At 37.5% G+C, this 27,535-nt stretch overlaps 1 protein-coding gene and 1 non-coding gene across 2 annotated transcripts in view; both read right to left on the bottom strand.

Annotated features, from left to right (window-relative positions):
• NKAIN3 (sodium/potassium transporting ATPase interacting 3) overlaps positions 1-27,535 on the bottom strand; it is a 638,062-nt gene that overhangs the window by 472,711 nt on the left and 137,816 nt on the right. The gene's annotated exons all lie outside the window — the stretch shown is intronic.
• Positions 26,439-26,542, bottom strand: LOC132014763 (U6 spliceosomal RNA). Its single transcript, XR_009403406.1, has one exon. It is a non-coding gene; the product is annotated as a U6 spliceosomal RNA (small nuclear RNA).

The following is a 27,535-nucleotide window of genomic DNA, read 5'->3' as shown; positions in this document are numbered from 1 at the left end:
GACATCACTAACAAAAATATTTAAGTACTTACTCAGAAACCCAAAGGTCAGCTGAAATTTACATGAAAGACACCTTTTCAAGCAATAGATGAATTATGCCTGCTTATTGAAAGATTTGTGAGGACAAAATATTATATGCACTAATATGGCAGGGGGGAGAAGAGAATATAATATATATTATTAAATTCTTCCTCTGTGGTGAGTGCTGTGAAGTGTGTAAACGTGGCGATTCACAGACCTGTACCCCTGGGGCTAATAATACATTATATGTTAATAAAAAAAAATTCTTCCTTTGCTTACTTTCAGCATGTTTAGAAGCAGCACTGCTGTTTTCAGATGGTTAGGACAGCAGCAGTGATTTCTTAGGTCTCAAAGGTACCAACAGTCCACTAGGAGTAAATAAATGGCAACATCATATAGCATAGGACCATGACTTTCCTATATTTTTACCACATTAGTCAAAATTGTTTGGATCATCCGAAAAGCCTTATTTATACTCAAATCAAACTACGACTAAACCACTATGGAAAGGCAAGAAGCTTTGGAGCCACAAGTCACAGGCAATACAGCAGAGCGGGAAATGCAGCATTCATGCTTTCTCAGATTTACAGTCTTTCTTTTCGTGTATGCCCAACTTCTACCAGAATTTCCCAACTGGGTCACGTCAAAACTAAATTCTATCAATGCCCACTCAACTGCTCTTGGAAGCCTCATGCCAGTAAAGTCTACTTTAGTTTCTAATACGAGGTCATCTCTTTCTTAAAATCCCTGAGTAGATTCTGTAGATCTGTCCTTCCAGGGTTTCGACAGACTAAAGTAAAAGAAAATTTAAGTCTTAGAACACACTCAGTATTATTAGGAATGACTTTTGAACAACTTTGAATGACTTTGAAATGATTACACATGTACACACAAGTGTGCATGCTTTTAACTCAATATTTATTTTTATACCCAAACTACAAATACAAATTGATAAATTCTTTCATCTTTATTGGTCATTTTGTTAATCTGAATACCTTTTGAAGGCACATATTTTCCATTTTTAAATTTAAGGCATAATTACCATAACAGTAAAATGCAACCATTTTAATGGACAGTTCCACAAATATTGTTCAATGCAGAGAATGAGCTCATTTCTGCTATAATCCAGTAATAGAATATTTCCATTACCTCCACAAAATGCCCTTTTGCTCCTTTGTAATAAAGTCACTCTTGCCCCTGGCAATCACTTTTCCTTAGCTTTGCTTTCTCCAGAATATTTTATAAATCAAATGATACAATATGTAGTCCAGTTTATTTTACTTAGCTTACTTAGCTAAGTATATTTTACTTAGCTTGGTATATTTCAGATTCACCCATTTTGTGCATATCAGTAGTTCATTCTTTTATATTGCTGAAGAGTATTTCATTTTGTGGACGTACCACCATTTATCCATTCCAAAACCGAAGGGTATTTTTTAATTTATAGATCTCCTTTTTGTCATTAAGAAGATTTAAGGCTGTATGGTCAAGTTTTCCATTTTTAGATCTTTGAATTGCTCTTAAACTATGCTCCCATTTAGAGCCTCTGGTTTTGAGATTATGCTTCTCCTCTGAATTATTTTTATTCTTCTGATATAGCCCAGATTTCATTCTCTTACTGTGAACTTGAAGGTAGCATCTCTTCCTTTAATGGTTACCTCACATCCACATTTAAAGCCTATTTTTCTTCAAATAAAGGCACACTCATAACAGAGTACATTTGAGTTCCTAATAACAGAGCCTGTTTGAACTTATTACTGCATCCTTTAAAAATCAGACATTGGTAAATGGAAAGATGTTTGATTTTACCTTTATATCTAGGCAAACATCTGAGACTTATTTCTTTGACAAAAAGGAGATAGGACAAGAATTCCTTCAGCCTTCCCTTATTGTTGGAAGTTTTCCATTGTGCCATAATGAATGTAAAAGCTAGCTATTGTTTTAAAAATCAATGTCTTCATGCAAATTGGTTTTAATAAAATATTAACTATAGCTCTTACTTAACGGAGTGTTACCCAAGGTGATCTATCTGCCTTAATGTGTGTTCTGCTCTTTTGTAAATACTTCATAAAGTTGTGGTTTTATTAGATTGTAATTGGTTGCCATCTTTGCAAAACAACCTGGAAACATTTAAAAAAAAAAAATCAAAAACACTATCTCAGGATGAAGCCAGAATAGAAACAAGTATATAAAACTCAAATTATATCAAAACTATAAGAAAGCATACCCCTAGTTAAATAGCATCTATTGCTCCAGCTCCTTAATTTTAACACAAAACATGTGATGTGAATATTCGCAAGCACAAAAATGTCTAAAGGAATTCGTTCAGCTGACAGCTTTCTCCTTCAAGCAGAAAATCAGGTATTTGTTAGAAACATAAATGGGAAATATATTAGTACAGAGTTCAGAGAAAATAATGAACTCACCCTCTTAAAAAGAAGAACATCACTAAGAGAAATCAAGATGCATCTATTTATGGCATTTTGTATCTTTTTAGAGAAATGATAGTATAAGCTAATGTCTTCTATATATGACTAAATACTATTTAAAGTATATAACTGCATATAACCTAACATATACTTTTTCCCCTTTTTAAAAGCAAACACTCATACACAGAGAGGCAAAAGACTCACAAGCATATCTACATATTTATAAATTCCTTGTTATAATCTTCAGTTAAGTAATACTGTTTTTCTCAATCCCAGAAAATCTAATCAGAGTGAAAGACATTTTATGTTGACTGATTAAAGCAGGACTAAGTTATATTCTGACACATGTTTCTATCATTAAATGTTAGAAATAGGGAAAAAAGGCAAAGCAGAAAAGCAATGACATTTTGATAAGTCCTTGTCAAAGAAGGGAAAGATAGCCTAGTTTACAAGAAATGAAAGAGAGGTAAATCACTGAAAATAATTTACCATAGTTATCAGGAGTAAATTCTAGAAACTTCTATAACATTTCCACGAGTGCACAGAAAGCAGAATAGGCTGAAATTAAAAACAACAGCATGCAATAAAAGGGAGACATATGTAATGAGGAATGAATTCAAGCGTATTAAAATTACTACAAAATGCAAAAACAGAATTAAAATCCACATTGGAGGGCAGAAATTTACATTTCAGAAAACACACTAGAAAAACTGGAGCACATGGAAAGTTCTCCCAGAATTCAGAAGAAAAACTAAAGATATTAAAACAAGAAAACCACCAGAAATATGGAGAGCAGAAAATAGTTCTCTAACCCACAGGTTGTAGTTGTCCCTGAGGAAGAAGCAATAACTGAAACAGAAGTCATAATAAAAGAAAATGGAACTAAGTTTTTAATTCAAGAAATCTCCTTGAAGTTCTCACTATGCATATAATCACAAATTTCATTCCAGCCAGAAAAAACAGAAAGTGACATATATGTAGTGATATATATGCATCTTGAAAGGACAAAGAAAATAATAGTAATAATATTAATAAAAGCAAAGAGAAGAGGAGGGGTGGGAGAACAAGAGAGAGACAGATAAAAAAAGAGAGAGAAGTAAGAAAATAGGCTATCCCCCAAATCACAACAACAATGAAATATGTTGCCTGGGTTTAGCTTTCCTAGGACATTAAATTCAAAAGGACAGAGCTTAATGTTGACAGAACTTTGTGAATTATTTAGTGAGTTGTCAACCTCCTTGTTATTATTGATGTATTAAAGCAACAGAAGGGCTAAAACCACGGTGTGTGTGTGTATATATATATATATATATATTTAAGATTTTATTTTTTTTACTTGACAGATAGAGATCACAAGTAGGCAGAGAGGCAGGCAGAGAGAGAGAGGAGGAAGCAGGCTCCCTGCTGAGCAGAGAGCCCGATGTGGGGCTCGATCCCAGAACCCTGAGTTCATGACCCGAGCCGAAGGCAGAGGCTTAACCAACTGAGCTACCCAGGTGCCCCTAAAACCACAGTATATTAAGGCTCAGGACATATCACACTTATGTACTCATGTTTATAAATGTTCTTTCAGATCTACTACAGTCAGTCTTGAACAGAAACGCATTTACAACTCAGGGCTCAGAGAAGACTGGACTGGTGAATCCACCTTTACAGGGTTTCAATCTCAAAGCAAAATATTCCATCCTGTTTTGTGCAGAGGGCTGCTGGACTTTGCACCATTCCTACAGCTTTTCTTCTGGATCTGTCCCGCTCCCACTCACAGGAAATGAGTTTCTGAAGCTACATTCATGCCCAGAGTTCAAACAGAATGTTTTGCAATTTTAATGATTATTTCATACAATAGATGGTGTTCATTATTCCATTCTTGGTAATATTCCTTAAATAACAATACCAAACATGGAGCTAGAATTATTAATCAAAGCATTCTTTTCTTCCTATCATAAAAGCCACGTTGTTACAGTAATCAACACTGTCACAGTTCTTGAGGAACATTTTTTTTTTTTTTTTGGCACATCTGAAACCTATTGAATGGCATATGTCATTTTTCTTTTATGAAAAAGAAAAATATATTTTATGGTGCAGACTAATAATTCATCCAGAAACAGGTATTTCCAACTTATCTTCCAACTAGAACATGAATTCATTCTATTTAAAATCAACTTATGATATACAGTCGTAACTACAAAAAACAATATTCAAAAAGAAATGAGACATTGAGGAAATGTATTGAAATAGAAAATGCAAGTAGTACTTCTCAGTAAATAATGGAACGTTAGGCAATCTTTTTCTTCCTGAATTTTCTTTTTCCGATTTTTTAATGAGTGCACTTTCATTGAATATTTTTGAAAAAAATCTAAAGCAAATTTGCAAATGTCCAAGCTCACACTACTGAGATAAATGCAAACCAAATCAATGAGATATCACTTCTCACTCAAAAGATAAGCAAAAACTTAGGGTAAGAAAGCAATGAGATAGCAGAGCAATAGGCACTCTGGTATCCTGCAGGGAGGAATGAAAATTGCCACGTTAGGACGTGGTTAAGCTGAAGATTTGTGTTTAGGCCATGCTTTATCCATTTCACTCTTATAAGTTTTGAGAAACTCTTGTAGCATGTGTATAGGAGATACATATACAGGCTCATTATATATATATATATATATATATATATATATATACACATATATATTTATGTATCTCTGTACATATAAATATACAGACAGACTTTCTCTCTCTCTATATATATATATTTATATATCAATATATAGATATAGACATATAGATAGGCTCATTGTGCCAGAGCCTGTAATAATAAAAACTAGAAATAACATAAATGTCCATTCTTCTGCATAACATACTGTAAAGAAAAGAAAGTAAGTGAACTAAAGCTTCATGTGTCAATACAGATAAGCCTCAAAAACATTAGGTTCAGCAGAAAAAGCAATAATAGTGTGATACCATACATATTTAAATTTTATGTACTAATATTTAAAGAAAGCTTAAATATGCAAAACAATACCATACTGTTTATAGGTCCATAAATATGAAGTATAAAAAGATTATGGGGAAAAATAAACACCAAATGTTGCAATGCGGAGGACAAGAGAGAACCAGATTGGAAAGAGATACACAGGTGTTCGGGTTTTTATATATATATTTTTTTTCTGCATGCTTGAAATAGATCAAAATAATAATAATAATACCCTATAAAATATCAAATCTTCTTAATTTAAACAACCCTCTCAATTATAAAAAAAAGCAAAGTGGTTTGAAAACCAAGGTAACTATATTCCAATTTTTAGATTCTGTCTCTTTTGATTCTTTATCCTCTGGTATCTTTTAAAAATTATAAAAATTATAAATCTGTCCCTATTGGAGCTGATCTTTTAACAAGCCCTCTTTAAACTCTACTGATTAGTCCTAAAGAACAGCTTGGTCAATGTCTCTGCAAATAAAGATGTTTAACACATGTATATTTTAATTGATCGAAGCAAGAAAAGCTTAAGTGAACTATTGAATTGAAATATCCTGTTGGTAATAAAATCAATTAAAATGGGAAGAATAGAAGAGTAAAATTACCTGTAATGATTTTGAAATTCCATGCAGGAGAGAAATGACTGTATGAAAATGGTAAAGTCTATCATATAAGCTGCTACCCTTAAAAATAAAATCTAAACTCCGGATTCTAATCAATGTCAAAAATTACTAGATGTAGGAGCTAGATGTAGGCCAACAATTTTAGTAAGAGCACTGGCTTGGCTAAATTCTTCACAATCACATTCTATAGTTTCATAAACTTTCCAAGTTAGAGAAGTTGAAGGATTTGGGAGGAAAAAAATTAAAAAGGTTTTACAATCACCTTTAAGGCATTGCTATAAGTCTCAATTTGTTAATTGACTTTTGGTATGTTAATAGGTTTGAATCGGGGCGCCTGGGTGGCTCAGTGGGTTAAGCCGCTGCCTTCGGCTCAGGTCGTGATCTCAGGGTCCTGGGATCGAGTCCCGCATCGGGCTCTCTGCTCAGCAGGGAGCCTGCTTCCCTCTCTCTCTCTGCCTGCCTCTCCATCTACTTGTGATTTCTCTCTGTCAAATAAATAAATAAAATCTTTAAAAAAAAAAAATAATAGGTTTGAATCTATTAATATACACGTGAAGTAATGCCCTAATTTGTTTTAGTGCTTTCTTTTAATGGAACTACAACGGAGCACAGAGCACATATAGAAAACTATTCATTCACTCATTAACATGCCTAATAAACATTCCCTTTTCCTTATACCCCAATGGGTTTTAAAGAAAAGGCTACGTGAAAAATTTTTAAGTCACATAAACCTCTAGACAGAGAAGGAAAATCAAATGAGAACTATCCTCTGGGTAACCATTCCCCATTATTATGTTACACTGCATCATTCTATATAGGTTTTTTCACTATTCCTAATCTGTATTGAAAATACAGATGAAAGACATTAAGAACTGATTAAACACTTTCCCCATTTCAGACTAGCAATTCATTTCTTCTGCTAGAAAAAGAAACTATCTTATTGAGAGAGTAGACTCACCCGTAGAATTTGTGATAAATGTTGGCTTGCTCAGGGGTTAGCTTGTGGGAGAGACACAACATTATTTTCCTCTAATCCCTGGCATTTCCAGATAGAAATATCTCTTTCCTCTGGTTATTTAAGACACTTGAAATTTACAGCTTTGTATTGTATTCTTTTGAATAATATATTTTATTTATGCCAATAATAACCATTAAGATTTGAGTAGCGTTTTAGAAGATACGGTCACATGGCTGATGGCATGTTCATTCCATGGGACAGTACTGTGGCTTTATTCAACTCTTCCAGAAGAAGAACAGCTACAAGGACAACATCAAGGTCCAGAAAGACTGCTCAGGGAGACAGACAGCTAGGTAGCCACCCACTGTCCCCAGTTGAAGGGTTCGGGCAAGGCAAAATCTGAGCTGAGGATACAAAGCTAAAGGATATTCCAGAAAAGGATCCCCAGTGATAAGACCCTGGCCATCATCATGCTGATTCACTGCCGAGAGAATCTAAAGCCCCAGAAGATGCCTTCTGTGTGCACAGAGGGAGTCACACGTGAAGAACGGGAACAGGATCAGTAAGCATGAGCTACAGGGCACTGCCTGTAGAACAGAGCTCAGTTATTACTGTTTCTTTCCGAGATTTCCCGCCTTCTCTACATATTTTCACTGACACTCTTTCTTTCCTGTCCTCCCACACTATTCCTTTATGTCTCTCCTCCTTATGATGTCCTCAATTTATTTTTTTGGACTTTATGATTTCTGTTCTGCAGTTTCTCCTGTTTCATGGGTTGGTGTACCCAACGGGGAAACTGGCCCTGCGTGTGACTCACAGGGACAGCAGCTGCTGTTTCCTCACCAAGTGTTATCTGTGCTTCTTTTTCTTGGTGCTACAGTCCATTCTCCTTGCTCCTGGAATTGACACAGAAGACTAGAAATTACCTGGCATGAGCTGATAAATCCATATCCAGCTCTTTAAAAGCCAGAAACCACTGTGATCACTTGCGTTCTGATGTACAGTCTAAGCTTGTCCTTCTGATTCTAGCACCCCGCTTCTATTCTGTTTTCCAAATTCATTTCCTAAGAGTAATTGTTTTTTTTTAAAAGATTTTATTTATTTATTTGAGAGAGAGAGAGAGAGAGAGAGAGAGCGCGCACAAGTAGGAGGCTGCAGAAGGAGAGGGAGAAGGAGACTCCCCACTGAACAGGGAGCTTGACCCGGGGCTCGATCCCAGGACCATAGGCTCATGACCTGAGCCAAAGGAAGATGCTTAACCGACGGAGCCACCCAGGCGCCCTTATCTGAAAGTAATTCTAATAGTACTTCTACTTGCTTAGCTATTGGTGGTCATTCATTCACTCACTCACTCAATATTGATTGAAATTCTTTGCTGTATCAGATGCTAACCTCAGTGCTAGAGAGAATCTCAACCATCAAGAAGAACTCTAGGTGATCCTTGAACAACACAGGTCTGAGACCCATGGGTCCACTTACATGTGGATTTTTTTATAGTACACTACTGTAAATGTATTTCTCTTGTGATTTTCTTAATAACATTTCTTCTCTCTAGCTTACTTTATTATAAGAATACAGTACAAAATACCTATAACATAAAATCCACATTAGTCAACTATTTATGTTTTTGGTAAGGCTTCTGTAAACAGTAGTCTATTATTAGTTAGGTTTTGGGGGAGTCAAAATTTATATGTGGATTTTAGACTGTGGCAGGAGGAGGGATTGGTGCCCCTAATCCTTGTGCTGCCAAGGGTCAACTGTATAGAGTCTAGTTGGGGGAAACAGACCAAAAGAATAAGTAACAGTGCATTATAAAGGTGACCAAAGCAGGTAGTACAGTCCATCTTGGAGGGCCTAGCAATGCCTCTTAGAGGAAGAGACATGGAAGCTAAGATCTAAAGAAAGAATGGGACTTAACACGGAGAATGGGAAGGAAGTGAGCTCCATGGGAAGAGGAAACCACATGGGCAAAGTCTAGAGGCAGAAACAGGCACAAGATTGTTCATTATTGCAACTGCTGTGAATGGCAGAGGCCATTTTATTTTTAAACCCTTAACTCTTCTGCTCACTTCACTTTACATCAATTAAAAGTAAGTAAGTACCTACTTATATTAAGAATATGAATCACTAAGCACATACTCGTATTAAAAAGATGAGTCATTAAGTACAACATTTAACACACTCATGGACCTGCAAGGGTTTTCCACTAATTCACTTGTCTCAACTCCCGAAAAAATGTGAGTCATTAGCAGTTATCCTCTGTTTGAAGCTGCAACAAGAAAGAAAATGGGGCCACTGGAAGCTAGATAAATAACTTCTTAACTGCATTCATTCATTCAGTCAGTCATTGCACAAATATTTAAGGAGTTCTTAGTATTGCCAAGTACTTAATCCATGAAGCTTATGATGCTAGTGGAGGGAGGAAAAGACCAGTGGTAAAAAAGGAAACAACCAAATAAATCATGTACTACTTCAGATATGAACATGAAAGGCAGAGAAGAGCAATGACCCACAGGCTTAAGACCAAATCCCATAAAAAGAAATTCATTTACTAAAAATGCCATTGAAATCAAACCCCAAACTAAAAATCCTTTCTAATAAATAGCATTAGTTATAATTTCCTTGACAACTTACAAAATAACCACAAGTCACAGACTTCACTTTCTAGAATTGCACTTAGTTTATTAGGGATAACAAACAATTACATTATATGGCTGAGAAGAGGCTTCTCATAAGGGTTATGTGCTCTGGCTAAGAGACCAACTCCAGCCCTTGTTCTGAAATTTTCTAAGTGGATGAATTTCAACAGGTTATTTAACCTAAGAACCCCATACTTTTTTATGATATGAAAATATAAATTATAGGGGTGCCTAGGTGGCTCAAGTCGTTAAGCATCTGCCTTTCGTTCAGGTCAGGATCCCAGGGTCCTGGGATCAAACCCCACATAGGGCTTCTTGCTCAGGAAGCCCGCTTCTCCCTGTCCCACTCTCCTTGCTTGTATTCCCTCTCTCACTGTCTCTGTGTGTGTGTGTCAAATAAATAAACAAAATCTTTTATCTTATTTAAAGATTTTATTTATTTCTTGGACAGACCGAGATCACAAGTAGGCAGAGAGGCAGGCAGAGAAAGAGAAGGAAGCAGGCTCCCTGCTGAGCAGAGAGCCCGATGCGGGACTCGATCCCAGGACCCTGGGATCATGACCTGAGCTGAAGGCAGAGGCTTTAACCCACTGAGCCACCCAGGTGCCCCTAAACCAAATCTCTAAAAAGAAAAAGTGTAAATTAAAATAAAGTTAGTATAAACTTGTTGGGTTGTTTTGAGGCTTCATGAGTTAATTCACATTAGATGAGTTAATTAATGTTAAGCCCTTAGAACAGTGCCTAGTCCATTCTAAACATGTTAGCGACCTGTATTATAATTCATTAGGAGAAGAGTAAAGACTCTCGCTGTCCAGAACCACCATGAGGTTTAGGAAATACGTATTTCTGCCTTCCTATGCCCTCAATAGCTATTGTGAAAGAATGATTCGCTGTTCCCAAAGGATAAAAAACTGGTTCTCTTTCAAGCAACCCCGCCTGATTATGTCCTGATTGAAATGTTCTTTGATCTTAAATAATCAGGGGGTTAAGCACAAGCTGCTTGGGAAGCTCCATCAGTAAGCGGTCCATCCGTGTGGAGATCCCCATGTGGATGCGCAGACGTTCCCACGATGAGCCACAGCTACCAGTGTGATAGCTACCCCGCAGCTCCATAATCCAGACAGACACCTCTGCCTCTCCCGGGAAGCCCTCCCCCGAGGGCGCTGCACAGTGTGGAACCTGGAAAGAACTCCAGGCCAAGCGCGATGAGGCTGTATTATGCTCAGGTGAGTTTTCTGATGTGGCAGGCCAAGTAGCGACATGGGTCACAGAGAGATGTCACAGCTGAGGCTGCTGGGCCTTACAGAGCTTGACAGCAGGACTGTTTCTCCTTTGCCTTTTATATTGTGATAGCTCTGGACTCCAGCTCTGTCCTGTCAAGCAGGAATTTTATCAACAAGCTTCACTGATGTTTCACACACGGAAGCAGAATGAAGGCACACTTGGATTCCCCATGGCTTCCCGCAAGACAATAGGGTAGTGGCCTCTTGAGAAAAAAGAGTAAAAGTACGTGTGCACCTACCAAAAATCACAGCATGTTACCCACATCTGGAGTATTAGTGAGAGTTTCTAAGTGGGAAAGATGCTGGCTGTCACTCTTCTGGTTTTTGAGAGAAGACTTGTTCTGGCTCTCGTCTCATCTTTATTATTTCCCTCAGTTGTGGGGTTATGGAACAGTCATTTGGTAGGTGACAGCAACTGGTCCTCTCAGGGGGTAGAGCACAGGGAATTTGGTCTCTGTCCTCCTCCCTTGGACCAAAGAGAGGCAGCCATCTTGGATAAGTGTCCCTGCTCTGCAGATTTGAATCTCCCCTCTGATGCAGTGGTCCATGGTCTAGCTTGGCGATCATGAAATGTTAGTACATCCACTTAACTTACCAACAGATATAAGCTATAAGCTCCAGTAGCTCTTTATCGGTTAAAAACAGAAAGTGATATTTTTATCTCCAGCTGCTTGTGCCTTGGTCTCATTTCCAAATTAGACCAACAGAAAAGATATTATTTATTGATTACTTCAAATTCCAATACTTAGTTCTTTAAGAAAATTAATTCTTAAATATAAGAATATTCTCTAATGGGATAGTATTATTATTCCCATATTATCTTATGGGAATCAGTAAAAAGCTTTAAAAACATGGCTAACAAACTGGAATTTTTTTTTTAAGATATTTTATTTATTTGTTTGAAAGAGAGCAAGAGACCGAGAGTATGAGCAGGGGGGAGAGGCAAAGGGAGAGGGAGATGCAGACTCCTCGCTGGGCCGGGTGCCCTGCACAGGGCTCGAACCCAGGACCCTGGGATCATGACCTGAGCTGAAGGCAGACGCTTAACCGAAGTGCCCGAAAACGGGAATCATTCTTAGCACAAGATGTATTTGCACTATAGTTTTGCTCGTCTTTGTTTGTTTTCTTCCCTATATAAATCAGTGAAATCTGTAAGCTTGATGTAAATAAGACAATTAACATATAAGTTGCTGTTTTATATTTACTAATAATATGAGAATATAAATGGAATGAACTATTTACTCAACCGATCGACCTTACAACTTAAAGCATGGCTCTTCAGCAACCCAAGTGCTGAGGACATCTCTTCCTTAACTCCCTGTGAGGGACAATTTGTATGAGCAGGTCTGGAGGTGCACCTGGGTGGATGACGGGTGCTGGCTTCAGCTGTGGTCATCTCTTACAAATTACATATTCCATGACTCACATCTAAGAGGAAATGTTTAATTTTTTGAACTGATGCATACAAAATGCAAATGTGAGCTCATTTATATCTACAGTTCACATATAATGGAATAAAACTTCTTCTTTTGGCTTACGTAGCATTTTGTACCTTATCAACCACCATTAAAATGCATTAAATGGCTCTAATAATGATGCGCCATTGACCTGCCCAGTACTTCAGCATTCCTAATAATGTCTAATTTCTGTCTGAAAATGAAGAACAGCCTAATTATCAAACTACTAACTTCAGGTCCTTTGAGTGTTTAAAAAAAAAAAAGTCAAAGAACATTAATTAGCTTCAACTTTCAATCTTAAAAACTTATGTACTTCATGGTGAAAGCATCAGTTACCTAACCCCAGCCTTTCCTCCATATCCGCACCCGAAATACTAACAACACAGAGGCTTGAGAAGTTGATATCCTGTATGCTGGTTTTCCATCCATTATTTCCACAGTGTGAATCAGTAATGTATTGCAATAGGTTTGCTTTTAAAATGTCAATCGAAAGAAATCTAGTGTTCAATGAGTCCTTTGAAATATATGTGCTGTCTACAAAGAACGGACAGCCTGATGATGTCTGTTTCAAAGAAAAAAACTAGGTGATATATTATCGCCTAAGAACAATTATAAATATATAGAGCTAAAATAGTATAACTTACTTGCACTTGAAGATAATAGATTATATCTCAGTCTCTGAGAAAATCAAACCCCCTTTTTCTCGTAAACTCTGCTGACAGTGACTAGAGTTCTCAGGTCAAGGGAAACAGGACAGGTCAGTTGAGAAGGGAGGATGGAGAGAGCAGAAGAGGCCCTGCACCAAGTTCAGTAGTTCTGTCAGCTTTAGTTGTAGGCTTGCATGGTCCTATGTGTCTTTCTTAGAGCAATAACTGACGTTGGTTGTCAAACAAAAGAATCTGATCACTGAATAATTTGAGAATATAACATTATTTGGGAAAAGAAAGAAATATCTTTATTCCAACACTTTGAGGAGACTTTAATATGCAAATGAACATTTGTCAACAATAAGAGTTTGGAATATACTCTACAGAATTTCTAATTTTCTTTTTTTTAAAGATTTTATTTATTTATTTGACAGAGATTACAAGTAGGCAGAGAGGCAGGGAGAGACAGAGAGAGGGAGGAAGCAGGCTTCCTGCTGAGCAGAGAGCCCAATGCGGGGCTCGATCCCAGGACCTCGGGATCATGATCTGAGCCGAAGGCAGAGGCTTTAACCCACTGAGCCACCCAGGCGCCCCTCTAATTTTCTTTATCACTATAAAATGGTTTCTTCAGGAAGATTTTATTTATTTATTTATTTATTTGAAAGAGAGCGAGTGGAAGCACACAAGCAGGGAGGGGGCCAGATAGAGGGAGAAGCAGACTCCCCTCTGAGCAAGAAGCCCAAAGCAGAGCTCAGTCCCAGGACCCTGAGATCATGACCCAAGCGGAAAGCAGACCTTTAACTGACTGAGCCACCCAGGCGCCCCTAAAATGTTTTTTTTAAGAGAATATTTTTTTATAGAACTTGGTAATAAAAAATGCACTATAGGTATGTTTAGGCAAATGGGAGACATTTAGAGATTTTAGTCTTAGGACTGACATGGTTTGATTCACATTTAAGCCAGGTGACTCTGATGGCTGGGAGGAAAAGAACGCCAAGTGATCACGGGGCCGGTCAAACAAAATGAGCAAGGTCAGAACAAAGCTAGGAATGGTTATGAAGAGAGAAGTAGAAAGACTAGCATATATCCACGAGAAAAATTTTAGCAGGAGTTGGCAATTAGTTTGATAAGGGAGGAGATCCAAAGTGACTCCCAAATTTGAAGTGAAGTGGCTAGGTGACCATGGATGCCAACAATCAAGACGAGAATGGCAGAGATGTGACGTCACAAACCAAGACACAAACACATGGAAATTATGGTTTGTAAGGTTCGTTCACATTATTTTCCCCAACACTCCCTACAATGCTAAGGCATAGCAGTATACACAGTTTTTCTTATTTTAATGATAAGAAACATAGGTTCAGAAATGTAAATTACTCAGGGAAAATAACCTAATTTACCACATGTATAATATAACCCTCCATCCCTCAAATCAACTCTCAGTAAAGTGGAGTTTTCCTATATTCAAGTTCTTATATTCAAAATCTCTGCTGGTTCAGGGCACTTCATAACTGTCTTTTGAAGAAATTGCATTAGTCTAAAATGTTCTCAGCCAATTCTATTTGAGTTGTTTCTGGAGCTCAGGTGGATGAACTGACAGAAGTCGGGGGAAGCAAGAAATAGAACCTGGATTTAGGATTAATGCTCAGGGTTATGTCCTCATATTTGCCAATGCTGTACTCAAAAGTTTCAAAATATTGCCTTGAGAAGGGGTAGATTGCTTTCTTCCATGTTAGAGATCATGACATACCTACAACTTACCTAAAGAATTCATGGTTTAAGATAAATCTTATAGTGACAACATCATTAAAAAAAAAAAAAAAAACCTACTGAATTTTAAAGGGCTTCAATGAATGTGGAAATGACAGTCCTAAAAAATTACAGTAGGTAATCCCAAAGCAGCTCTAAATGTTGAAGATGTGTGCCAAGAATGTGAATGACATTGTTTCAGGATACGTGAGAAAAAGCCTTTAACTAATATACCATATAATTGCGTATGTGATTTGAAGTGTGTACAAGTAATTAAAATTTTAATTTAAGTTTAAGTTGTAAATAAGCCGTAGATTTTCACCTGCATCTCCAAGAGTTATACATTCAGACTGGACAAAAATATGAGTTCCTACACAGAAAGTAGGAGCATCATCGTCTACGATGAGCTGCCTCCTATTCAGGCTTATTTGACATTTGGGTGCTGTTCCATTCTTTACTACCACCACTGTTTCTATCGACTCAAGAGACACCTGATCAAATCCTATCAAAACTGAAACTGGGAAGCCAATATTGACCTTCAAGCACGGGGGCACTAAACAATGTGGACTCAGGAATTGACAATATCCAGGACCGACGCTCTAAATCTTGTCATGAAGATTTCAAAGTCTGCCTCTGAAATTGGAAGCAGCAAGCCTTCCAGAAAATGAAAAGCTGTGTGTTCTAAAAATGCTGTTGTGACTTGGGTGTTTATGCGGAAATAGTATGGTGGCGTGAAAAGAGGCCTATTCTTGAAGACAGCTGCGCAGCCTTTTGTAAGCGGTTCACCTCTGTCGAGAGACAGTTCTTCATGGATTGCTCACATTTGTGCAATTCTTGGGAGTGAGGCATCAACTGCCCTTTATTCTGGACTGTCTTCAAGGATGTTTGGATAGAAAATAGCCTTGGAAGATAAAGACCAGTGTCTCTTTCCAGAGAAAAGGGCAGGCATATTTACACCGCAGGGTAATAAAGATAAATACTATTGTGGAGGGAAGGGAAGACTTGCTTTCTACCCTCTGGAAAAGATTCCGAGCTCTCAAGCTCAGGGCTCTTCTGTAATGCAACCCATGTGTGCATGTGTCAGAAGGCCTTCTCCATGCTCCCCTGTGGGTCCTGGGGGTCAGGGACTGGGACACTGGGTGTCATTCCTGTGTGCCATAAACTTCCACCTCTGACCCAGGAGTCTTGGGTCTTCTACCGACATCCATGGAACTGTGGACCAGTGAATTTGCTAATTTTAAAATACTCCAAAATCTCAGATCCTTCACATTTCATACAATTCTCTACATTCCCTCCTTGACTTGTCTCAGAAGAAACCAACCTAGGCTAGATGATCTTTAGGTTCTCTTTGCAGATCGATGAGTACATATAATTGATGTTAAGAAGAGAAATATCCTTGGCAAAATGGTTCTTGGGTTTTGTGTTTTTATTGTTTAATAATTCTTAAAAGTGCTTTTCCAAGAAATTCCATGTGTCTAATGCTTTGAGTTATACATGTTTCCTCTTTCCTAACAAACAAACAAACAAAACAATGACCTGAATGTTTTGCATTTACTTTTCAAAACAAAACATGCTCTATTCAGTTAAAACCTCAGCTCTTAAACATCTCTTCCTGAGCTGTAATCAATGTCCTCTCAAATCCCTCATGCACACTCACTTCCTTAAGAAGCCATTCAATTAGAGCTTTAGCATTGAAGGTTCTCCCAGAACCTGAAAATGTCTATTAACACCATGCCTTTGAAATATTAAACCAGTTGGTCTATTTTATATTTAAATTTTGCCTTTGTGGTTATTTCAATTCCAGTGATATTAACCATAAGAAATTGTCACTCTTCACATTTGGTAAGAAAAAGTATTCATTCATGTTGGATAAAACTTCTCTATAAGAGTAGGAAATTCACTCAGTCATAAAAATGTATTTATTGAATGCCTACTATGTGCCAGGAACTATAAAAGGTATTGTGATATAAAAATTAATAAACCATAATTACCGCCTTCATAAAGTGTCTAACAAAATAGAGGAGTCTGTTATCTAGTGATACGTCTGATAGCCTTAATTTCCTTATAAAACAGATAATATCCCATTCATACTTCAAAATTTTTTTGGATAATCACTGAATGAATGAATACAAGTATGCTAACCAAGGGGGATCCAGTCTATGCATCAAATATGTGCCTTGGCAGCCACGGGATTTCTGAAACCATTTCAGATCACAGTACTAATGAAAAGTAATTTCTTGCAAGCAACTAGAATTTAAATTCTAATTGCGTTAAAATCCCTAGACTAATACTTCTTACTAAGAATGCACATAGAAACTATTAGACTATACTTAAACTAACCCTGTCCCAGGGTTGACTTTTTTTTCCCCTTGTGTAAAGGAAGCAGACATTCACCTAAGGATCTATACATCAAGGAGCATCTAACCCTTGTCACGGGTCTCATTTATACTGATGCCACAGGTCTGTCTGGTCCTGGGCTGCAACCTGAGGCTTTGTAGGTTTTAATCTTAAAGTCACAAGCTGCACTACATTCTGGGATTGGGCTGTCGATTTGATTTAATTGCTGATCGGCTCTTGTTCTGACTGGTAGAGACTTCCAAGTCATAAGTCTATCTGACTGGACTGAGAATGGGAAATCGGGGCCCCTGAAGCTGGAATAATTATGAGGTAGTGGGCCCATGTAAGGGGTTAAATCCTTGAGATTTTTTTCTTTTTTTAGATTATTATCATTAACTCATTCACCCCACAATCATGAGTGTGTTGCCTATGCAATGGGAGCCATTGGCTAGGAGAGAAAACAGTGGTAGTGCCCCAAGGTGCACCTTGGTGGTCCTGCAGAATCTGCAGAGCAGTGGGGAGAACTTGGGCCCACCAGGAACTGGAATGTAACATGCAATGTCCTCGTGGTGACTGGGAGTTCAGATAACATTCAGACTATGTGAGATAAAGTCCTGTCAAGTGAGCAAAGCAACCGCTTTCTATCTAATTCTTCAAGATCTAGATCAGTTACCTTCCAAGCTGAGAGAGGTAAGGCCATTTAAGAAGATGATGTTTAGCTTACTTCTTCTCCCTCAAAGAATCCTTCAGAGTGTCTGCCTGGCTCCTCCATTTTTTAGCCTCCTTGTCTGCATGACTTTGTTATTTAATTCACTTACTCCGTAACTTCTGGGGAGACAGAGAAGACATTGCCTCTCCCTACAAAGCACTTAAAGTTTAATAAATAGGTTGGAATCAACATAAGTGAATAAAATGATATATGTGTTATGAAAGAAATGTGTGTAGGATGCAGAAGGGAATTGTCATTTCTCTCAGGGGTTGTTGGAAAGGCTTTGATCAGAGCACTGAAAGGAGTGGGTGCTCAGGACACAGGCAAGGAGATAAGAAACAGGCTGAAGTTCAACAGCAGGGTCGCTCACAGCAGAAGCAACTCGCCATCCAGCCCCACCCTTACCTCACTTCCCTAAACGTCCTTGCTCCAAAAAGTAGTCTGACTTGTTCCAGGAGCATAATTCTCTCTTCTGATATGTCCTCTCTCCAATTCTTGGCTGACATCTCCCTGGTCTTTGAGCAAACCACTAGCTTCATCCCTCTTTTCAACCATAGCTTTTACTGACCCTGCCCAGGAGGAAAATCTTGGTCTCCATCTTGGAACATGACTTCTGCAACCCTGTCTTCCACGGATTCAGATTACCCACACAGTATCTCAAAATAAAAATATCATCACTTTTTGTTAAAGCTACTTCCTCCTAGAATCATAAATTCTGAAGCGTTATAAGGAACGTTTCAGTACATTAGCCTAGCAGAAATTAACATTTAATGGGCATTTGGTAAACCACAAAATGGATTGTTTGGGGCAATTTCGTATTTATCATATTACTTGGTTGATCTAACATCTCTTCAATTTAGGAACTATATATTTTATAAATCAGATGCCTGAGGAGGGAGAAATTGTAATTTGTCCAAAGTCACCCAGCTAGTAAGTGACTGGGCCAGGATTGTACCTCCAGTCTCTGTAGCTGTAAGACACTTTTCAAAACAAAAACAAAATCAAAACAAAACAAACAACAACAACAACAAAAACCCAACTTTATCTCTGTATCTAAATCTGTCTCTGTCTCTATAGATCCAGCCTCTGCTTGATCACTGTTAGTGACAAAGAGCTCATTATTCTCTAAGGCAACATATTTTGTTATTTTTATGATGATTAAAATATACATGACATATTCTATATTCATTGATAAAAAGAAATGAGCTATCAAGCGATGAAAAGACATGACGGAACCTTAAATGCATATTGCAAAATGAAAGAATGCAATCTGGTAAGGCGACCTACTGTATGATTCCAACTCTATGACTGTCTGAAAAAGGCAAAACTATGGAGACAACAAAAAGATCAGTGGTTCCTGTGGTAGGGAGGAAGAGATGAAAAGGCAGAGCACAGAGGACTCTGAGTATAAATACTCTATATGACCTTATAAAAATGAATGGGTGTCATTGTACATTTATCCAAACCCATAGAATGTGTTACACCAAGAGTGAACCCTAGGATAACCTACTGACTTTGGGGGATTATGATGTGTCAATGTAGATTTATCCTTAGTAAAAAAAAAGAAAAAAGAAAGAAAGAAAAAATGTACGAAAATAATATTATACTGGGGGCGGGGGCAGGGGCAGGGGTTATATGGAAAATCTCTATACTTTCGGGCACCTGGGTGGCTCAGTTGGTTAAGCAACTGCCTTCGGCTCAGGTCATGATCCTGGAGTCCCAGAATCAAGTCCCATATCAGGCCCTCTGCTCATTAGGGAGCCGGCTTCTCCCTCTGTCCCCCGCCCCTTTCATGCTCATTCTCTCTCTCTCTCTCTCTCTCTCAAATAAATAAAATCTTTAAAAAAAAAAAAAAAAAGAAAAGAAAATCTCTCTATATACTTTCCTCTCAATTTTGTTGTAAATCTAAAACTGATTCAAACACTAAGAAAATTAAAATATTTTTAAAAATCAAATACATAAAATGTATCACTTGAACCATTTTTAAGCATGCAGTTCAATGGCATTAAGTGTTTCACATTGCTGTGCAAATATCATCACTGTCTATCTCCAGAACTTTTTCATCTTCCCAAACAGAAACTCTGGACCCATCAAATAATAACTTCACATCCTCTTCTCTCTTAGCAGCCTGTGGTCACCCCCATTCTACTTTTGTCTCTATGAATCGGACTACTCTAGGTGCCTCACGTCAGTCAAGTCCTAAAGTACTTGTGCTTTTGTGTCTGGGTTGTTTCATTTAACACAATGTTTTCAAGGTTCAACCTTGTTGTATCATGGGTCAAGACTTCATTACAATCTGTATTCCATTGTACAGATTTGTCATTAGCTGTTCGTCTGTCAGTGGACATTTGGATTGTTCCCAGCTTTGGGCTTGTGAAGAATGCGGCTACGAACATACAAACCTCAAGGTCTCACTCTCCACTTCTTCTGGTATACTCCCAGAAGTGCAACTGCTAGATGACAATTCTAAGTTTATGTTTTTTTGTTTTTTGTTTTTTGAGGAACTGTCCTATTGTTTTCCAAAGCAGCTGCCTCATTTTATATCCCCATGAGAGTTCCAAACTCCAAAAAGAGCTCCAACATATTTTGGATCACACTGAGCGAAATGTAAATACTAATTTGTCAAGAGAATAGAGCTCTTGCTAGAACACAACTTCAACCCTCAAAGTTGTAAGGAGGTTGACAGCAAGTGTGTCTTCAGACTCTGGGAGAAATGGGAGGTAGGTGTGGGACAGAGATTCACCTGGAAAGGGTCCTGATACATCTCGGTTCACGCTCTGATACTGGGCAACAGGTTGAACAGTTAGTTATCTTCTAGATGGAAATGGCCTGAGAGACCACATTTCTTTCAGGCTCCCATGAACTGCAGGGACTTCAACAGCCTGGTCATAAGCCTGACCTGCTTCCTCTTCCTAGAAAGACCCCAAATAGTTCTGTGTGTTTGATTCTGGTGGGACCCAGGGCTATGCCAATCACGTATTTAGCTTTTGTGTTTGTGCAGACAGCAAATTTCAACCTCTGCTTCTCCAATCACATCTTTCTTAAAGCTTTCTCTTTCCCTCAACTTTACCGAGATTTTATGTTTAGAACCACCTTTATCCACTAATGTATGCAGGTATCTACCAACTGGACAAACTGCAGTCTGTCTTCTCTACCACCCATGGGCAGTCCCAATCTTTATCTGTCTGGTTAGGTTTTTGCCCAAACCTAGGTTTTAGCTTTCCTGAAATCCATTCCCTTCTCCAACTTCAGCTATCTCATCTTCCCATCTTTCTAGAGGAGAGGAGCTTACTGCAACACTCTCTACTGAAATAAAGTATTTTTAAAATCCCATTGTGGGGCACCTGGGTGGCTAAGTTGGTTAAGTGACAACTACTGGTTTCAGCTCAGGTCATGATCTCAGGGTCCTGGGATTAAGCCCCACGTCAGGCTCTATGCTCAGTGGGGAGTCTGCTCGAGTATTTTCTCTCTCTCTCTCTCCCTCTTCCCCTCCCCCTACTCTTGCCTTCTCTCTTTCTCTCAAGTAAATAAATAAATCTTTTTCTAAATCCCATTGCTATACTTCCACATGAAGACACATGGCCTTCCAGGTATCTGGGGAAACTAACTACCACCTTGTACACACAGCTTGATTGCACAATTAACTATGACAAAAGAAATACAATGATGTATTTTGAGAAATAAAAATGAGAAATACTGAGAAATAGCTTAAGGCTCAGGAAATACTTAGACTCTTTGTCCATACGGGGTTATTTATCAAATGATTACTACTAGAATTAGATACTCTAGGTCAGGTGTGTTTGAATAATAACCTGGTCAAGTTCAAGGATTAAGCAGCCAGTTAACACTTCTGCTAAACTTAAACTGAAAATCTGAAAATGGAGGGGACTTATCTGAAACCCGGGATCTGAAAACAGGGACACTCTTGGTCCCTTTTGAATGGGACAGATAGGCTTTGGCTCATATTCATTAGTCAGTTCTACTTCTTGGGTGAGCAACAAGTAGAGCAGATGATTTTTCCATACTGGAATATAATCATCATGCTTAATCATTTCCACACTAATATCCCCCAGCCATCTCAACAGTTTCTCATATGACATGGTTTTCAATCTCCTCAGGTGAGGAAATTCATATTTATTAGGGTCTGTCTTAAAGCTCACAGCTCAAAAGCAAGACTGGATGCTCCAGATGAGGACTGCTCAGTTAAGAGTTCTGTTAATTTCAGCATTGCATGGCTGTCAAGCAAGCTAAGATTGTGTTCGCTATTTTTAGGAGGCAGAGATGCAAGGGGCTCCCATAAAAATTGTGAGCAACCATGAGAAACTGAAACCACTGACCATTTGTACATTAATGTTGTTAAATATATATTGCACCCTCTGGTGTCAGACTGATCGATAGACAGATGATAGAAATCATCCTGTCTGTTTCTTCCTTTCATGCAAACCAACAGAAACATTTTCAGTTTTGGTAATGTCACTAAATTTAACTGCAATGCCTAAAAAAACCACGTTATCCACAAACCCGACAAGCAGACTTTCTGGGATTAGTGACCCTACAAAAAGAGAGAATGTCATTTAAGTCAGATGACTTGTTTTTAGTGAACCCAGGAGATGTCCTAGTGATCACTACATTCTTTTCAAAATACTCACCTTGTGCTCTGTTTATTAGCCCTCACTAGAGATAAATAGTATAATAATCTGTAGTTGCTTGAGTTTATCTTCTCCTCAATTTTTGAAATAAAGATCAAGATTGCTTACCTTTGACAACCTAGTATATTCATAGAAAAAAATGACTGTGAGAAAAAAAAATATATACACTGACAGTGAATCTAAGATCATATCCTCAAACTCTTTTTAAGACCTAACCATTTTTCTGAGAGTTGACTTATTTAAATAACTAAGTACTTTCTCATTGTCTGATCTCTTATGTGAATGATGAAGAGTCTCTTCCTTTTGATTTGAAGTTCACTCTTGTACTTAGACAAAATGGAAGCAATGAGGAATAGTTAGTTCTTGCTTTCTCATTATAATTTTGTAACTTGTGCTTATTAATCCCAGGAGTGAGCCTATCACATCCTTCTTGTTATCCTTGCACCAATTATTTTTGCAAAATTATTTCTTAAAACTATTAACATTTTTCAAAACAACATCCCATTTTAGGTCTTAGATTTTCGGGCATTTTTTTAAAAGTTTCTTCCTCTTTTTTCAGAATCCTTACTTAGTTATGCACCTTTTCTGTGCTCTTTTTATGTGCATCTCCTTTCAAAGATTGATTTATTATATGTCTACTTATATTTTCATAGAAATGTTTACTTTTTCATCTGCATTAGGATCATTTGTAATTGTATAGTCAGGATTTGCTTTTTGAATGTCTCTTATCCATTCTTAGATGATCTCTCTTTTCAGAATCTTTGAACATGGAGATGAATCTTTCTTCTAAATTTTTCTGATATCTTCTTTAGAAAAGGCAAGATTCATATCTGGAAATACCCAACATTTTCTTTTATCTCCACTGTGACTTCTACATTAATAGTTTCATGGGCTCCTGAGGTTCCCACAGTCTAAAGCACCAATATACTCTCCTCTTTGGATAAAATTAATTCAACAAAAGCTCCTATTTTCCTTCATATAAATGTCATTTTAAGTTATAGAGAACATAGACAATCCAAGCACTCTTATTTTAGTGAACTGAACTTATAGTAGATGTCTTCACATTAAAGCCTTCAATTACTACTCTATCATCCAGAACCAATTTACAGTTTATAATGGAAAGCATCACTTGTAACTGTATCTATCCAAAGCAGGAGTTTGAACTGGTTCTTCAAGAATGTATGCCATTGTTACTTCTCTAAATGTCCACAGTTCCCTTATTGTATGCTATCATTCATTACTAGAATTTTAGTTTGACCATAATAAATGAAAGATAAACTGGGATGTTTCAGCATTCATTTACTTGTATAATAAAACTGCTGAGAAGTTACTGTGCCCATTTTGAATCACAATCTGAATTCTTGTGTGATGGTCACTGAATTATAGTACCCTGTGGTTTCTCTGAATCATGGAGAACCCGGCTTAAGTATTATGGTCTGCAGTGGCCTTGATGATTCCTGAGTGAATTGCTAATATAGGATAACAGGACTCAGATTCATCTTTCTGGTGGTATGTGGAGCCCAACCTCCATAACATCAAAGCAGAAGCATCTGGCAGACCCAGCAATAGCCAAGTCTTACCATTTACATACCTTCTAAAGCAAAATTGGAGATCTAATCATCCCCTTCATACACACTTATTGTGTATGTGGATGACTTTAAAGCCTTTGAAATGTATATGTGATTATTTCCAAGACCATTTTAGTGCAAGAAAATGAAGCTCATTAATAGGTAAAAAAAAGTTTTAAACATTATTGAAATTTCATATTTTATAGCCTATATGGTACATGACACAATTTCAAATTTCTTAATTTTAACACTCCCTATTTAGCATGCTGGAAAACTGACTTCAGTCAACACATACAGGCAACTGAGTTGCAGGATTAAAAATATAGCAATTAGAAACTATAAAGTAGCTAGTAGATCATGCAGTTCACCCTTTTGCATTGCCATTTCATAAAGAAAAGCAAAATATAGAGTGGAGAAAACACAATGCACTACTCTCTACTAAAAGCCTATGTATAAATATTGAACTCCCTAGATGGGGGGGAAAAAAATCTCAAAAAAGAAGGCAATCAAACGTTCTCATTTTAAAATGCCATTTAAAGTTTCTTCCCCCTACCGTATAGAACTTTGAAATACCACAAGCATGAGTATTATTGTGATAGCAGTAATTCAAAATATAGATATCTAGAAACACAGTATGTATTTACATGCTTATGTATAATACATATACACGATGAACATTAGTACATCATGTGCTTATATACAGTATATTTGCCATTGACATCAACTGTTCTAAATGGGAGTCACAGAGAATGGACTATTTGATGTTTACTATTCCTCACTTCACACTGACCTCAAAAAGTGCTTTATTTATTCGGTTTTCAGAGAAGTCCATCAAGATCCAGCTCAAGGGCTATGATGACCCAAAAGCCATTATAACACCCCCTACCTACCCGCTTGGTTGTCAAATGTATTTCTGAATCTCAACAATCAATCCACGCTTCCATGTCAAAATGAAAGGCCTTTTCAAGTTGCTTTTTTTTTTAATCCTAAACTTGTTGACATATTCCCTTATATTAGCAGTATTAACTTCAAAAATAATAAGCAACACTTGAGTAGTCATTATACATTGCCCATAATGGCTCCCATTTCTTTTATGAGAAATCAAAATGTGGTCTCCATACCACAGCAATTTTGCATTCATTTCAAAAGGCTAGTTCCTATAAACAGCATACTAAGTACAGTTTTTAGTACTTTTACTAAACAAGGGAATTTTTAATGTGACAACAGAATAATAACAGAAGTTTAGTGAAAAGATTTTAAAAAAGAGACCCCATGGAAAATCGCCAACCCACAAAGGTACATAATAAGAGAGAGGGAAAAGTAACAATAAAACTATGAAACAGGGGGCACCTGGGTGGCTCAGTGGGTTAAGCCTCTGTCTTTGGCTTAGGTCATGGTCTCAGGGCTCTGGAACTGACCCCACATTAGCCTCTCTGCTCAGCAGGTAGCCTGCTGCCCCCTCTTCCTCTGCCTGCCTCTCTGCCTACTTGTGATCTTTCTCTCTGTCAAATAAATAAATAAAATCTATAAATTAAAAAAAAAAAACAACAACTATGAAACAGCCAGAAAGCAGTTAAGAAAATGGCATTAGTAAGTCCTTAAATATCAGTAATTACTCTAAATGTAAATAGAATGAATTACCCAATCAAAAAGACAGAGTGGATGGATAGATTTCAAAACAAGCAAATAACAACAACAACAACAACAAAAACAAAAACAAGACCCAACTATATGTTGCCTAAAAGAGACTGACTCTAAGGACACATCTAGGCCCAAACTGATGAATGGAAAAAGATATCCCATGCAAGTGGAAACCAAAAGAAAACAGGGGCACCTATACATATATCAGACAAAATGAACTAAACCAACAATGGTAACCTACAAAAAAGAAGGTCATTATGTAATGATAAAGTGACTTAGGTCAAGTCCGTCCACACGATATAATAACTGTACATATACACACCCAATGATGGAGCACCTAAATATGTTATGCAAATACTAAGAGATATAGGAGAGGGGCACCTGGGTGGCTCAGTTGATTGAGCATCCCACTCTTCATTTTGGCTGAGGTTGTGATCTAATGGATCATGAGACTGAGCCCTGAATCATGCTCTGCGCTCAGTGGGGAGTTTCCTTGAGGATTCTCTTCCTCTTCCCTTTCCCCAACTCATGTGCATTCGGGTACTCTCTCTCTCTCTTTTCTCTCTCTCTCTCAAAATAATAATAATAATAATAATAAATCTTGAAAAAAAATGGGAGAAACAGACAACAACACGATAATAGTAGGGAATTTCAATACCTGACTTTCAGCATTAGATATAATCACGCTGACAGAAAAGCAAGAAAACATTGGACAAAGCTGGACTCATTGTGATACCTGATTTTCTTTTTAAAAAATAATATGGAAAGCTACATGGATTTGCAGATCATCTTTCTGCATGGGTCATGCTAACTTCTGTATTGTCCCAATTTTAGTATATGTGCTGCCAAAGCAAACACTACACTTCTAGATTTCAAACTGTATTACAAAGCTACAGTAATCACAACCAGTGTGGTCTTAGCATAAGATCAGGCAGAGATCAGTGGAACAGAATCAAGAGCTCAGAAATAAACTCTCACACACATAGTTAAGTAATATTTGACAGGGAAACCAAGAATACTCAGTAGGGGAAGGCTAGTCTCTTCAATAAATGGTGTTGGGAAAACAGGATAATTTTATGCAAAGGAATGAAATTAGACCCTAACCTTATACCAATTACAAAAATTAACACAAAAGAGATTAAAGACTTAAGCATGAAACCTGAAACCATAAAACTCCTAGAGGTAAACATAAGGGGTAAATTTCTACTTGACATTGGTCTTGGCAGTATTTTTTTTGGATATGATAACAAAAGCACACACAACAAAAGCAAAAATCAACGTGTGAGACTACAACAAACTAAAAACCTTTCTCACAGCAAAAGAAACAATCAACAAAATAAAAAAAAACTACAGAATGAAAGAAAATTTTTGGAAATGATATACTTGCAAATCATATATCTGATAGAAGGCAAATATCCAAAATATATAAAGAGCTCACACAACTCAATAACAAAAAAAGCAATCCAATTAAAAATGGGCAGAGAAGCTGAATAACCTTTTTTGCAAAGAAGACATCCAAATGACAATAAGTACATGAAAAGATGTTCAACATCACTAATCACCAGGGAAATGCAAACCAAAACCACAGTGAGATAGCACTTCATCTATTAGAATGGCTCTGATCAAGAACACAAAAGATAGGAGCCCCTGGGTGGCTCAGCATTTAGGAGCCTGCTTTCTGCTCAGGTCATGATCCCAGCCCTGCATCAGGCTCCTGCTCAACCGGGAGTCATCTTCTCCCTCTCCCTCTGCTGGATGATCCCCTTACTTGTGCTCACTCTCTCTTGCTTACTCTTTCTCTCTCTCTTTCAAATAAACAAAATCTTTTTAAAAAAAACATAAAAGATAAGT

This window comes from Mustela nigripes, chromosome 3 (genome assembly GCF_022355385.1).
Source record: "Mustela nigripes isolate SB6536 chromosome 3, MUSNIG.SB6536, whole genome shotgun sequence".
In the NCBI taxonomy this organism is placed as follows: Eukaryota; Metazoa; Chordata; class Mammalia; order Carnivora; family Mustelidae; genus Mustela; species Mustela nigripes.
This window is presented reverse-complemented; position numbering and strand designations above follow the sequence as displayed.